The following is a 13,341-nucleotide window of genomic DNA, read 5'->3' on the forward strand; positions in this document are numbered from 1 at the left end:
AAGATCCACCGGAGGGGGTGTGCCAGTGGGCCATAAGCCCACAGGCCACGGCCACCCCCTATGGTCGCACCCTGCAGGCTTGTGTGGCCCACGTGGCAGCACTGCCCCCAATTCAGCTCTATATCTTCTGTTTCGCCTGGAAAAAATCGAAGAGAAGGTTTCATCGCGTTTTGCGATACGGAGGCGTTGCCACATCCTGTTCTTCATCTCGAAGGCAGATCCGGAGTCCGTTTCGGGCTCCGGAGAGGGGAAATCGTCGCCATCGTCATCATCAACATTTCTCCATCGACAATTCCATGATGCTCTTCACCGTTCATGAGTAATCTCATCGTAGGCTTGCTGGACGGTGATGAGTTGGATGAGATCTATCATGTAATCGAGTTAGTTCTTGACGGGGATTGATCCCTAGTATCCACTATGTTCTAGATTGATGTTGCTACTACTTGGCTATGCATAATGCTTGACACTAGGGCCCGAGTGCCATGATTTCAGATCTGAACCTATTATGTTGTCGCCAATATATGTGTGTTTTAGATCCTATCTTGCAAGCTGTATTCACCTACTATGTGTTATGACCCGGCAACCCCGGAGTGACAATAGCCGGAAGTACTCCCGGAGATGACCATAGTATGAGGATTTCATGTATTCACCGCGTGTTAATGCATTGGTCCGGTTCTTTATTAAAAGGAGAACCTTAATATCCCGTAGTTTCCATTAGGACCCCGCTGCCACGGGAGGGATGGATAATAGATGTCATGCAAGTTCTTTTCCCTAAGCACATATGACTACATATAGAATACATGCCTACATTAGATTGATGAACGGGAGCTAGTTACATATCTCTCCGTGTTATAGCTGTTACATGATGAATCACATTCGTCACACTCATCCATCACCGATCCACTGCCTACGAGTCTTTTACTACTGGTCCTCGCTACGTTACTTTGCCTAGGCTTGTCCCTTGCTACAAGAGGGATTGGGCCACTTTGCTACTGTTGTCACTACTGCTGTTACTTGTTACTTTGCTGCTCCTGCTACTACTGTTGCTTACTACTCCACTGTTACTTGTTGCAAGACTTTGTTGGCACCATTGCCGGTCTAGGTAAGCGGCACTTACATCCTGTCAGCAAGGCTTTTACTGGCGCCATTGATACAACAGTTAGGAATAGTCTGCCTTGTCAACAGATCGTTTCTGGCACCGTTGTTACCATACTACTTCGCTACTGATACTTTGCTTGGAGACACTAATCTTTCAGGTGTGGTTGAATCTGACACGTTCAACTGCTAATACTTGAGAATATTCTTTCGCTTCCCGTCATGCGAACCAAAAAATTTGGGTTGAATACTCTACCCTCGAAAACTACTGCAATCCCATACGCTTGTGGGACATCAAGGCTTTTTCTAGCGCTGTTGCCGGGGAAGCACAACTATATTCTCTGAGTCACTTGGGATTGACGTCTGTTGATCACTATCAGGAATCCAAAAGATCCAAGAACTAAAATCCTACCTTCCACTACGAGGAGAGGTAAGGAACTGCCATCTAGCTCTGCACTTGATTTACCTTCAGTTTTTAGTAAGTTTGCGACTTCGCCTCCTGCTAGAAATCTTGATATGTCGCCTATGCTTGATGATGCTACTTCTGCTGCCCTTGATGCTTATGATGATGCTATGCTTGATACTATGCCTGATGATGTTGTGCTAGATACTATGCCTGATGATGCTATGCTTGATATTATGCCTGATGATGCTATGCTTGATACTGCTTTGCCACTTGGTGCATTCCTTGATGCACATATTGCTAGAATTGTTGCTAGATGTGATGATACTTCTGAAACTGCTGATACTATTGAAGTAGAACCTGCTACTATGCCTGAATTGCCTGTTATGCCTGATACGCGCTATGTTATGGAGGGAGAGATAGCTGAGGATTTTCTTGCGTGTAAGGATAGCTATGATGTTGAGAAACTTCTGCGCAAGTGGAAAGAAAAATCTCTGAACGCTAGGATGAAATACGACCCGAAGTTTGCCACTTCACCTATCTTTGTGACCGATAAGGATTATGAATTCTCTGTCGACCCTGAGTTAATCACTCTAGTTGAATCTGATCCTTTTCACGGTTATGAGTCTGAAACGGTTGTAGCCCATCTTACCAAACTGCACGATATAGCCACCCTATTCACTAGTGAGGAAAAGATCCGCCACTACTATATGCTCAAGCTGTTTCCTTTCTTGCTAAAGGATGATGCTAAGACCTGGTTCACTTCTCTTGCTCCTGGTTGTGTGCGTAGCCCCCAGGATATGGTATACTACTTCTCTGGAAAATATTTCCCTGTCCATAAGAAGCAAGTTGCCTTGCAGGAAATATACAACTTTGCTCAAGCTGAAGAAGAGAGTCTCCCACAAGCTTGGGGGAGGCTTATCCAGCTACTGAATGCTTTGCCTGATCACCCTCTTGAGAAGAATGAAAGACTTGATATCTTCTATAATGGACTTACCGATGCTTCCAAAGACCACCTAGATAGTTGTGCTGGTAGTGTTTTTAGGGAACGAACCGTAGAACAAGCTGAGATTCTACTGAATAACATCTTGTGCAATGAGAATGCCTGGACTATTCCCGGACCACCTCCTAAGCAACTCCGAAGAAAAGAGGTATTATATTCCTCAGTCCTGAAGATATGCAAGAAGCCAAGAAATCTATGTGAGAGAAAGGCATTAAATCTGAAGATGTCAAAAATCTACCACCTATCAAAGAGATCCATGGTCTCGAGAACCCGATACAGATAGTAGAAGTAAATTCTCTGCGTAGGTTTGATGAGAGTGATATTCCTTTTGATAAACCTACTAGCCTATGCATGGATGAATTTGATAACTTCGTTGCCAAACAACAAAGTTTCAATGATTATGTTAGCAGACAATTGGAAAAGAATGCTCGTATGCTTAGTCATTTAAGTGCTTGTGTGGACAGAAACGTCAATGATCTTAAACTTCTGAGTAAACATGCTTCTATGGTTGCTACTCAGGTAGAACAAGTACTTAAAGCTCAAAATGACTTGCTCAATGAGTTGAATGACAACTCTGTCAGAGTCGTCACTAGAGGTGGTAGAATGACCCAGGAACCTCTGTATCCTGAGGGTCATCCGAAGAGAATTGAACAAGATTCTCAAGGAGTTAGCACTGATGCACCTAGTCATCCTAGAAAGAAGAAGAAAGATGATAGGAACCTGCACGCTAGCAACCCTGTTGTTGCTACACCCGAGAGTCCAAACGATGCCTCTGTCTCTGATGCCGAGACACAATCTGGTGATGAACATGAGCCTAATGATAATATCAATAGTGATGTTCAAGATGATGCTCAACCTAGCAATGATAAGGATGTGGATCTTGAACCTGATCTTGATAACCCACAACCTAAGAATAGAAGATACGATAAGAATGACTTCACTGCTAGGAAGCACGGTAAAGAAAGGGAGCCATGGGTTCAAAAACCTATGCCCTTTCCTCCCAAACCATCCAAGAAAAAGGATGATGAGGATTTTGAGTGCTTCGTTGAAATGATCAGGCCTGTCTTTCTGCAGATGTGTTTGACTGATATGCTCAAGATGTCTCCCTATGCTAAGTACATGAAAGATATTGTGACTAATAAGAGGAGGATACCTGATCTTGAGATCTCCGCCATGCTCGCTAATTACACTTTCAAGGGTGGAACTCGTAAGAAACTAGGTGATCCTGGTGTGCCCACTATACCTTGCTCCATTAAAGGCAACTACGTTAGAACTGCGTTGTGCGACCTTGGAGCCGTTGTTAGTGTTATGCCTCTCTCTCTTTATCATAGACTTGAATTGGATAAGTTGACACCCACTGAAATCTCTCTGCAAATGGCCAACAAATCAACTCCTTTCCCTATCTGCATTTGCGAGGATGTGCCTGTTGTGGTTGCTAACACCACTATCTTAACAGACTTTGTTATCTTGGATATTCCCGAGGACGATGCCATGGCTGTCATCCTCGGAAGACCCTTTTTAAACACTGCAGGGGCTGTTATAGATTGCAACAAAGGCAATGTCACTTTCCATGTCAACGGTAATGAGCATACGGTACACTTTCCAAAGAAACAATATCGAGTACATTGCATCAATGCTATCGAAAAAACTTCATCGATTCTTATTGGGAGCTTTGAATGCCCTATTCCTCGTGTCAAGATGAAGTATGATTTGCTGGTTGGGGAGATACACATCCCCATTAAGGTGACCTAGTGACTATTCGGAAATTCTCCGTTCTCTTTTGCGATTCGAAAAGGTTTGTTGAGGAGACCTGATCAACCTCATTGACGGATTTTCTTTCGATGACCATGAGATGGATGAATCGAGTAGTCACAAACCTCTGTTCCAAGCTTTCACTTTAGGTTGCTTAGAAGAAAAATGATAGATTTAGTTTAGTTTTCCCTGTTTTCTGTTTTAGCGTCCGGTAGAAAAGTACCATGAAAATCAAAGTTCTCCGAACGCTGTGAAAATCAAGTATGATTTTTTCTAGATTTTTTGAAAAATATTGGGACAAAGAGTCTGTCTGGGGGCCACACCAGTGGGCCACAAGACCTAGGGGCGCGGGCACCCCCCTGGCTGTGCCACCCAGGCTTGTGGGGCCCACAGGCACCCCCTCCACTCATTCTTGCTCCCATCCAGTTCTCCTACCTCCAGAAAAAATCGTTTCGCAGCTCAAACCCGTGTTCTTGCTCCTCTTGCTGGGATTTTCGATCTCTTTGCTCAAATCACCGTTCTCCGAACTGTTTTGGGGAAATTACTCCTTGGTAAGTGACTCCTTCATTGGTCCAATTAGTTTTTGCTCTAGTGCCTTATACTCCGCATATTTTTGCTGCCTTGGTGACCATGTTCTTGAGCTTTGCATGCTGATTCTAGCTGGTCCCAAGTAGTTTTGATGCGTAATATGGCCTCTAGGCACTTGTTGGAGTAGTTGCTATAAGTTTCGTCGAACCTTGTTCACCTTCCCTTTGGGTCACTGAAAATTTCAGAAAAGGAAGATGTTCAGGAGAAGCTTTCATGGTGGTTCCTCAAGCAAGAGAGGTCCTCGTCTGGTGATTAGGGAGCCTGATCCTTACCAACCTAGGGACGCGCAGGTGCAACCATGTGAATGGCCTTCTGATGAATTTATGATTGAGGCAGGTTTCAAAGATGAGTTTGATGCATTTATTCACAACGTCGGACTCAAAGAATTCATCTCCGATAAATGTGAACAGTATGTTGCTCTCACTGCCTCTTTTGTTCGTAGATTCAAATTTGCAGCTGGTCGTGAGACATCAGTACTGTTTGATCTCTATGATAAATCGTATACCATGGATTTAGAGGATCTCAGTAGAATTTGCAAAATACCTACTTGGGGTAGCCTCAGTGATCCTCCTAAATCTTCGGTTAGAGATTTTTGCGCTCGTATTATGGTTGGAGAAACTAGAGACATTACGCAAGCTACCATGGGGAGTATTCATTTTCCTGCCTTGCATTACTTTGCCCTCTTCATAGGCAGATGCATTAATGGCAAGATTGAGCATTGTCACCTCTGCCCACCCGACCTTAGTATCCTTAAGAGCGCAGTGACAGGTGACAAAAGCTTCAACATGGGAACTATTATAGCAAGGAGGCTGAATAAGAATGATATTGAAGGGATTTCTTTGGTGGGATCTATGCCACTCGCATAGCAAATTTTCTTGGAGTACCCATCCGCGAAGGAGATCCCCTGCTCCATACAGCTTTCCTTCACCACGTCGCTTTGACACGCTACTAGTTCCTTGAGAGGGATGATGAATCCCTCCTATACCGTTTGATATTTAACCGGCAGCGTGTTTTCCATATTACCCTTCCTGCTCCTGCTTTCTTTGACTTTCAGGTAAAACAGAGATATTACATAACCAGAGGAGAGAAAGAGGAGTATGAGGGGGGGGCAAAGGCTGCTCGTCTCCGTGAGGCAGCTATTCACCAGGACCATCCTTGGGAGTAGACCAAGTTAGGCCAAAAGCCTAAGCTTGGGGGAGTACGTGTTCTCACCGACTTTACATTCTTGATTATGCTTTCACTTTGTTAGCCGGTGTTCACACTTTTCCACTGTATCATCCATGCTAGTTTATTTTGTTTTTCTCGTTTTCTTTTCATGTGTCTGTCTAGTTTGAGAAAAAACCAAAAGATTTTCTTTTTCTTATTTTGCTTGTTGGGAGCTTTCCTGTGTGGATAGTTTTCTTTTTCTTTGGGTCAAGGTAGAAGATCATGGTTATAGTGTTTAGTGGCTCTTGCATGCATATGTGTTTAGCTTTCAAAGAGCCATATTACTTTGTCTTCTCCTTTGTGTTTGCCTGCAGATTCCAGCTTTAGTCCAATGCACGAGCACGCTTATTATTGTTCACATTGTTCGGTCGCGCAAGTGAAAGGCAATAATGACGATATATGATGAAGTGACTGAGCCTGGAAAAGCTGGTATGAACTTGATCTATTTTGTTTTTGTAAATATGACTAGCTCGTTGTTCCTAGTTCAGCTTTGTTGTGAGAGAAACATGTTTGCAATGACAACTTAGAGATCATAGTTTCTTATGCCATGCTTACTTAGCTAGGAGCTTATAATGGTTTGTCTTGGTTGCCAACATGAATGTTGAGATGACTATGATGTAGTATGATAGGATGGTATCCTCCTTTGAATGTTTCAAGTGGCTTGACTTGGCGCATGTTCACGCATGTAATTGAAACAAAATCAACATAGCCTCTATGATGTTCATGTTCATGGTGATTTGTGTCCTACTCATGCTTGCACTCAATGTTAGTTACTCTCAATGCATTTTCATGACCGTTGTTGCTCTCTAGTTGGTCGCTTCCCAGTCTTTTGCTAGCCTTCACTTGTACTAAGCGGGAATACTACTTGTGCATCCACCTTCATAAACCCAAAGTTGCGCCATATGAGTCCACCATACCTACCTATGTGCGGTATCTACCTACCGTTCCAAGTAAATTTGCATGTGCCACTCTCTAAATCTTCAAGAAATAATCTGTTTTGCATGCCCGAACCGCTCATGTGGTGACAGGGGGCTAGTGGTATCTTCCATGCTAGCCGTGTTATCCTCGATATGTGTTTATTCACTACCATTCACGAGAAAGGGGCCGGTAATTGGACTTCCCAGTTCCATGCTCAAATCAAAAAGATAATACCAAAGAAAACTCCCCAGGATTGTTGTTGGTATGGACGGTACCCGAGGATTCGGCTAGCCGTGGAGTGTGACTGATTGGTGGTGGGGGAGTATGACTATGTTGAGTATGACTATGACTGGATCTTCATTGCCTTGAATTACAATGTTTAGTCAGCCCTTGGTCTTTGAAGGTGATATGCATTTATGTTTTGCAGTCTCAGAAAGAGCTAGCGAGATACCATCTATTCGTACTGCTTCGTGTTGTTTTGATTGAAGTGTTGACACTTGAGGATTATTATTATTTTCTCGCTAGTTGATTATGCCATTGATATGAGTTTACCGTGAGACCTAGATGTCATTTGCTTATGTGGTTTGCTTGTGATGTTGCTGAAACTCTGGTTATGAGTTAGACATAGTTGCAACAACAAGATCAAACAGAGTTCGTCAAAGTTTTTCTTTTGTCTCTTTCAGTTTGTCAACTGAGTTGCTTGAGGACAAGCAAGGCTTTAAGCTTGGGGGAGTTGATACGTCTCCGTCGTATATACTTTTCCGAACTCTTTTGCCCTTGTTTTGGACTCTAATTTGCATGATTTGAATGGAACTAACCCGGACTGACTCTGTTTTCAGCATAATTGCCATGGTGTTGTTTTTGTGAAGAAATAAAAGTTCTTGGAATGTCCTGAAAATTTACGGAGATTTTTTTTGGAATAAAAGAAAAATACCTGCGCAAAGATCCACCGGAGGGGGCGTGCCAGTGGGCCACAAGCCCACAGGCCGGGACCACCCCCGATGGCCGCGCCGTGCAGGCTTGTGGGGCCCAAGTGAAACCACCGCCCCCAATCTCAGCTCTATATCTTCTGTTTTGCTTGGAAAAAAATCAGAGAGAAGGTTTCATCGCGTTTTGCGATACGGAGGCGCCGCCACATCCTGTTCTTCATCTGGAGGGCAGATCTGGAGTCCGTTTCGGGCTCCGGAGAGGAGAAATCTTCGCCATCGTCATCATCAACCTTGCTCCATCGACAATTCCATGATGCTCTTCATCGTTCGTGAGTAATCTCATTGTAGGCTTGCTGGACGGTGATGAGTTGGATGAGATCTATCATGTAATCGAGTTAGTTCTTGACGGGGATTGATCCCTAGTATCCACTATGTTCTAGATTGATGTTGCTAGTACTTGGCTGTGCTTAATGCTTGTCACTAGGGCCCGAGTGTCATGATTTCAGATCTTAACCTATTATGTTGTCGCCAATATATGTGTGTTTTAGATCCTATCTTGCAAGTTGTAGTCACCTACTATGTGCTATGACCCGACAACCCCAGAGTGACAATAGCCGGAACCACTCCCAGAGATGACCATAGTATGAGGAGTTCATGTATTCACCGCGTGTTAATGCATTGGTTCGGTTCTTTATTAAAAGGAGAACCTTAATATCTCGTAGTTTCCATTAGGACCTCGCTGCCACGGGAGGGATGGGCAATAGATGTCATGCAAGTTCTTGTCCCTAAGCACGTATGACTACATACGGAATACATGCCTACATTAGATTGATGAACGGGAGCTAGTTACATATCTCTCCGTGTTATAGTTGTTACATGATGAATCACATCTGTCACACTCATCCATAACCGATCCACTGCCTACTAGTATTTTACTACTGGTCCTCGCTACGTTACTTTGCCTAGGCTTGTCCCTTGCTACAAGAGGGATTGGGCCACTTTGCTGCTGTTGTCACTACTGTTGTTACTTGTTACTTTGCTGCTCCTGCTACTACTATTGCTTACTACTCCGCTGTTACTTGTTGCAAGACTTTGTTGGCACCATTCCCGGTCTAGGTAAGCGGCACTTACATCCTGTCAGCAAGGCTTTTACTGGCGCCATTGATACAACAGTTAGGAATAGTCTGCCTTGTCAACATATCGTTTCTGGCACCGTTGTTATCATACTACTTTGCTACTGATACTTTGCTTGCAGACACTAATCTTTCAGGTGTGGTTGAATCTGACACGTTCAGCTGCTAATACTTGAGAATATTCTTTCGCTTCCTCTTGGGGATATTATCTGTTGATAACCCGCCCTAATTGGGCCGGGTCACCAAAGCTGGTGACTTATCTAAGATGTAGTTTGGGCCTTGGTCTGGTAGAGCCAAGAGTAGTATGGCGGTTTTGTTGGGGAACGTCGCATGGGAAACAAAAATTTTCCTACGCGCACGAAGACCTATCATGGTGATGTCCATCTACGAGAGGGGATGAGTGATCTACGTACCCTTGTAGATCGTACAGCAGAAGCGTTAGTGAACGCGGTTGATGTAGTGGAACGTCCTCACGTCCCTCGATCCGCCCCGCGAACAATCCCGCGATCAGTCCCACGATCTAGTACCGAACGGACGGCACCTCCGCGTTCAGCACACGTACAGCTCGACGATGATCTCGGCCTTCTTGATCCAGCAAGAGAGACGGAGAGGTAGAAGATTTCTCCGGCAGCGTGACGGCGCTCCGGAGGTTGGTGATGATCTCGTCTCAGCAGGGCTCCGCCCGAGCTCCGCAGAAACGCGATCTAGAGGAAAAACTATGGAGGTATGTGGTCGGGCAGCCGTGAGAAAGTCGTCTCAAATCAGCCCTAAAACCTCCGTATATATAGGTGGGAGGGAGGGGAGGAGGCAGCCTCAAAACCTAAAGGTTTGGCCGAAATTGGAGGTGGAGGAGTCCTAATCCAATCCTACTTGGAGTAGGATTCCACCTTCCCACTTGGAAACTCTTTCCACCTTGTGTTTTTTCCTTCTCAAACCTTATGGGCCTTAGTGGGAACTTATTCCAGCCCACTAGGGGCTGGTTTATCTCTTCCCATAGCCCATGAGACCCCTTGGGGCGTGACACCCCTCCCGATGGTCCCCGGCACCCCTCCCGGCACTCCCGGTACACTACCGATGAGCCCGAAACTTTTCCGGTAATGCACGAAAACCTTCCGGTAACCAAATGAGGTCATCCTATATATCAATCTTCGTTTCCGGACCATTCCGGAAACCCTCGTGACGTCCGTGATCTCATCCGGGACTCCGAACAACATTCGGTAACCAACCATATAACTCAAATACGCATAAAACATCGTCGAACCTTAAGTGTGCAGACCCTGCGGGTTCGAGAACTATGTAGACATGACCCGAGTGACTCCTCGGTCAATATCCAATAGCGGGACCTGGATGCCCATATTGGATCCTACATATTCTACGAAGATCTTATCGTTTGAACCTCAGTGCCAAGGATTCATATAATCCCGTATGTCATTCCCTTTGTCCTTCGGTATGTTACTTGCCCGAGATTCGATCGTCAGTATCCGCATACCTATTTCAATCTCGTTTACCGGCAAGTCTCTTTACTCGTTCCGTAATACAAGATCCCGCAACTTACACTAAGTTACATTGCTTGCAAGGCTTGTGTGTGATGTTGTATTACCGAGTGGGCCCCGAGATACCTCTCCGTCACATGGAGTGACAAATCCCAGTCTTGATCCATACTAACTCAACTAACACCTTCGGAGATACCTGTAGAGCATCTTTATAGTCACCCAGTTACGTTGCGACGTTTGATACACACAAAGCATTCCTCCGGTGTCAGTGAGTTATATGATCTCATGGTCATAGGAATAAATACTTGACACGCAGAAAAAAGTAGCAACAAAATGACACGATCAACATGCTACGTCTATTAGTTTGGGTCTAGTCCATCACATGATTCTCCTAATTATGTGATCCCGTTATCAAGTGACAACACTTACCTATGGCCAGGAAACCTTGACCATCTTTGATCAACGAGCTAGTCAACTAGAGGCTTACTAGGGACAGTGTTTTGTCTATGTATCCACACAAGTATTGTGTTTCCAATCAATACAATTATAGCATGGATAATAAACGATTATCATGAACTAAGAAATATAATAATAACTAATTTATTATTGCCTCTAGAGCATATTTCCAACAGTCTCCCACTTGCACTAGAGTCAATAATCTAGTTCACATCACCATGTGATTCCAACGAATCCAACACCCATATAGTTCTGGGGTCTGATCACGTCTTGCTCGTGAGAGAGTTTTCAGTCAATGGTTCTGAAACTTTCAGATCCGTGTGTTCTTTACAAATTTTTATGTCATCTTATAGATGCTGCTACTACGTGCTATTCGGAAATGCTCCAAATATCTACTCTACTATATGAATCCGTTTCACTACTCATAGTTATTCGGATTAGTGTCAAAGCTTGCATCAACGTAACCTCTTTACGACGAACTCTTTAACCACCTCCATAATCGAGAAAAATTCCTTAGTCCATTAGTTACTAAGGATAAATTTTGACCGCTGCTAGTGATTCAATCATGGATCACTCTCTGTACCCTCAACAGACTTTGAGTCAAGGCACACATCAGGTGCGATACACAGCATGGCATACTTTAGATTCTACGGCTAAGGCATAGAAGACGACCTTCGTCTATTCTCTTTATTCTGCCGTGGTCGGGTTTTGAGTCTTACTCAAATTCACACCTCACAACGCAACCAAGAACTCCTTCTTTGCTGATCTATTTTGAACTCTTTCAAAAACTTGTCAAGGCATGCATCTTGTTGAAACTTCTATTAAGCATTTTCGATCTATCTCCATAGATCTTTGATGCTCAACGTTCAAGTAGCGTAATCCAGGTACTCCTTTGAAAACTTCTTTCAAACAACCTTGTAAGCTTTACAGAAATTCTACATTACTTCTGATCCACAATATGTCAACCACATATACCTATCAGAAATTCTATAGTGCTCCCACTCACTTCTTTGGAAATACAAGTTTCTCATAAACCTTGTACACACCCAAAAACTTTGATCATCTCATCAAAGTGTATATTCCAACTCCGAGATGCTTGCACCAGTCTATTGAAGGATCACTGGAGCTTGCATACTTGCTAGTATCTTTAGGATCGACAAAACCTTCTCGTTGTATCACATACAATGTTTGCTCAAGGAAACCGTCGAGAAACAATGTTTTGACATCCTACGTGCAATATTTCATAAATAATGCATCAACAACTAACATAATTCTAACAGACCTTTAGCATTGCTACGAGTGAGAAAGTCTCATCATAGTCAACTGTTTGATCTTGTCGAAAACATCTTTGCGACAAGTCGAGCTTTTCTTAATAGTGACTTATCACCATCATCGTCTGTCTTCTTTTAAAGATCCATCTTTACTCAATAGTCCTATGACCATCAAGTAGTTCTACCAAAGTCTACACTTTGTTTTCACACATGGATCCTCTCTCGGATTTCATGGCTTCCAGCCATTTGTCGGAATCTGGGCCCACCATCGCTTTCTCCATAACTCGTAGGTTCACTGTTGCTCAACAACATGACCTCCAAGACAGGGTTACCGTACTACTCTACAGCAGTACGCGACCTTGTCGACCTACGAGGTTTGTAGTAACTTGATTCGAAGCTCAATGATCATCATCATCAGCTTCCACTTCAATTGGTGTAGGCGCCACATGAACAACTTCCTGCGCCCTGCTACACACTGGTTGAAGTGATGGTTCAATAACCTCATCAAGTTCTACTACCCTCCCACTCAATTCTTTCGAGAGAAACCTTTCCTCGAGAAAGGATCCGTTTCTAGAAACAAACACTTTGCTTTCGGATCTGAGATAGGAGATGTACCCAACTGTTTTGGATATCCTATGAAGATGCATTTATCCGCTTTGGGTTCGAGCTTATCAGACTGAAACTTTTTCACATAAGTGTCGAAACCCCAAACTTTCAAGAAACGATAGTTTAGATTTCTCTAAACCTCAGTCTATACTGTGTCATCTCAACGGAAATACGCGGTGCCCTATTTAAAGTGAGTGCGGTTGTCTCTAATGCATAACCCATAAACGATAGTGGTAATTCGATAAGAGACATCATAGTATGCACCATACCAAATAGTGCGTGGCTATGACGTTCAGACACATCATCACACTATGATGTTCCAGGTGGCATGAACTGCGAAACAATTTCCACATTGTCTTAACTGTGTACCAAAACTCGTAACTCAGATATTCATTTCCATGATCATATCGTAGACAGTTTATCCTCTTGTTACGACGAACTTCACTCTGAAACGGAATTGAACTTTTCAACATTTTAGACTTGTGATT

This window comes from Hordeum vulgare, chromosome 5H (assembly GCF_904849725.1).
Source record: "Hordeum vulgare subsp. vulgare chromosome 5H, MorexV3_pseudomolecules_assembly, whole genome shotgun sequence".
Classification (NCBI taxonomy): domain Eukaryota; kingdom Viridiplantae; phylum Streptophyta; class Magnoliopsida; order Poales; family Poaceae; genus Hordeum; species Hordeum vulgare.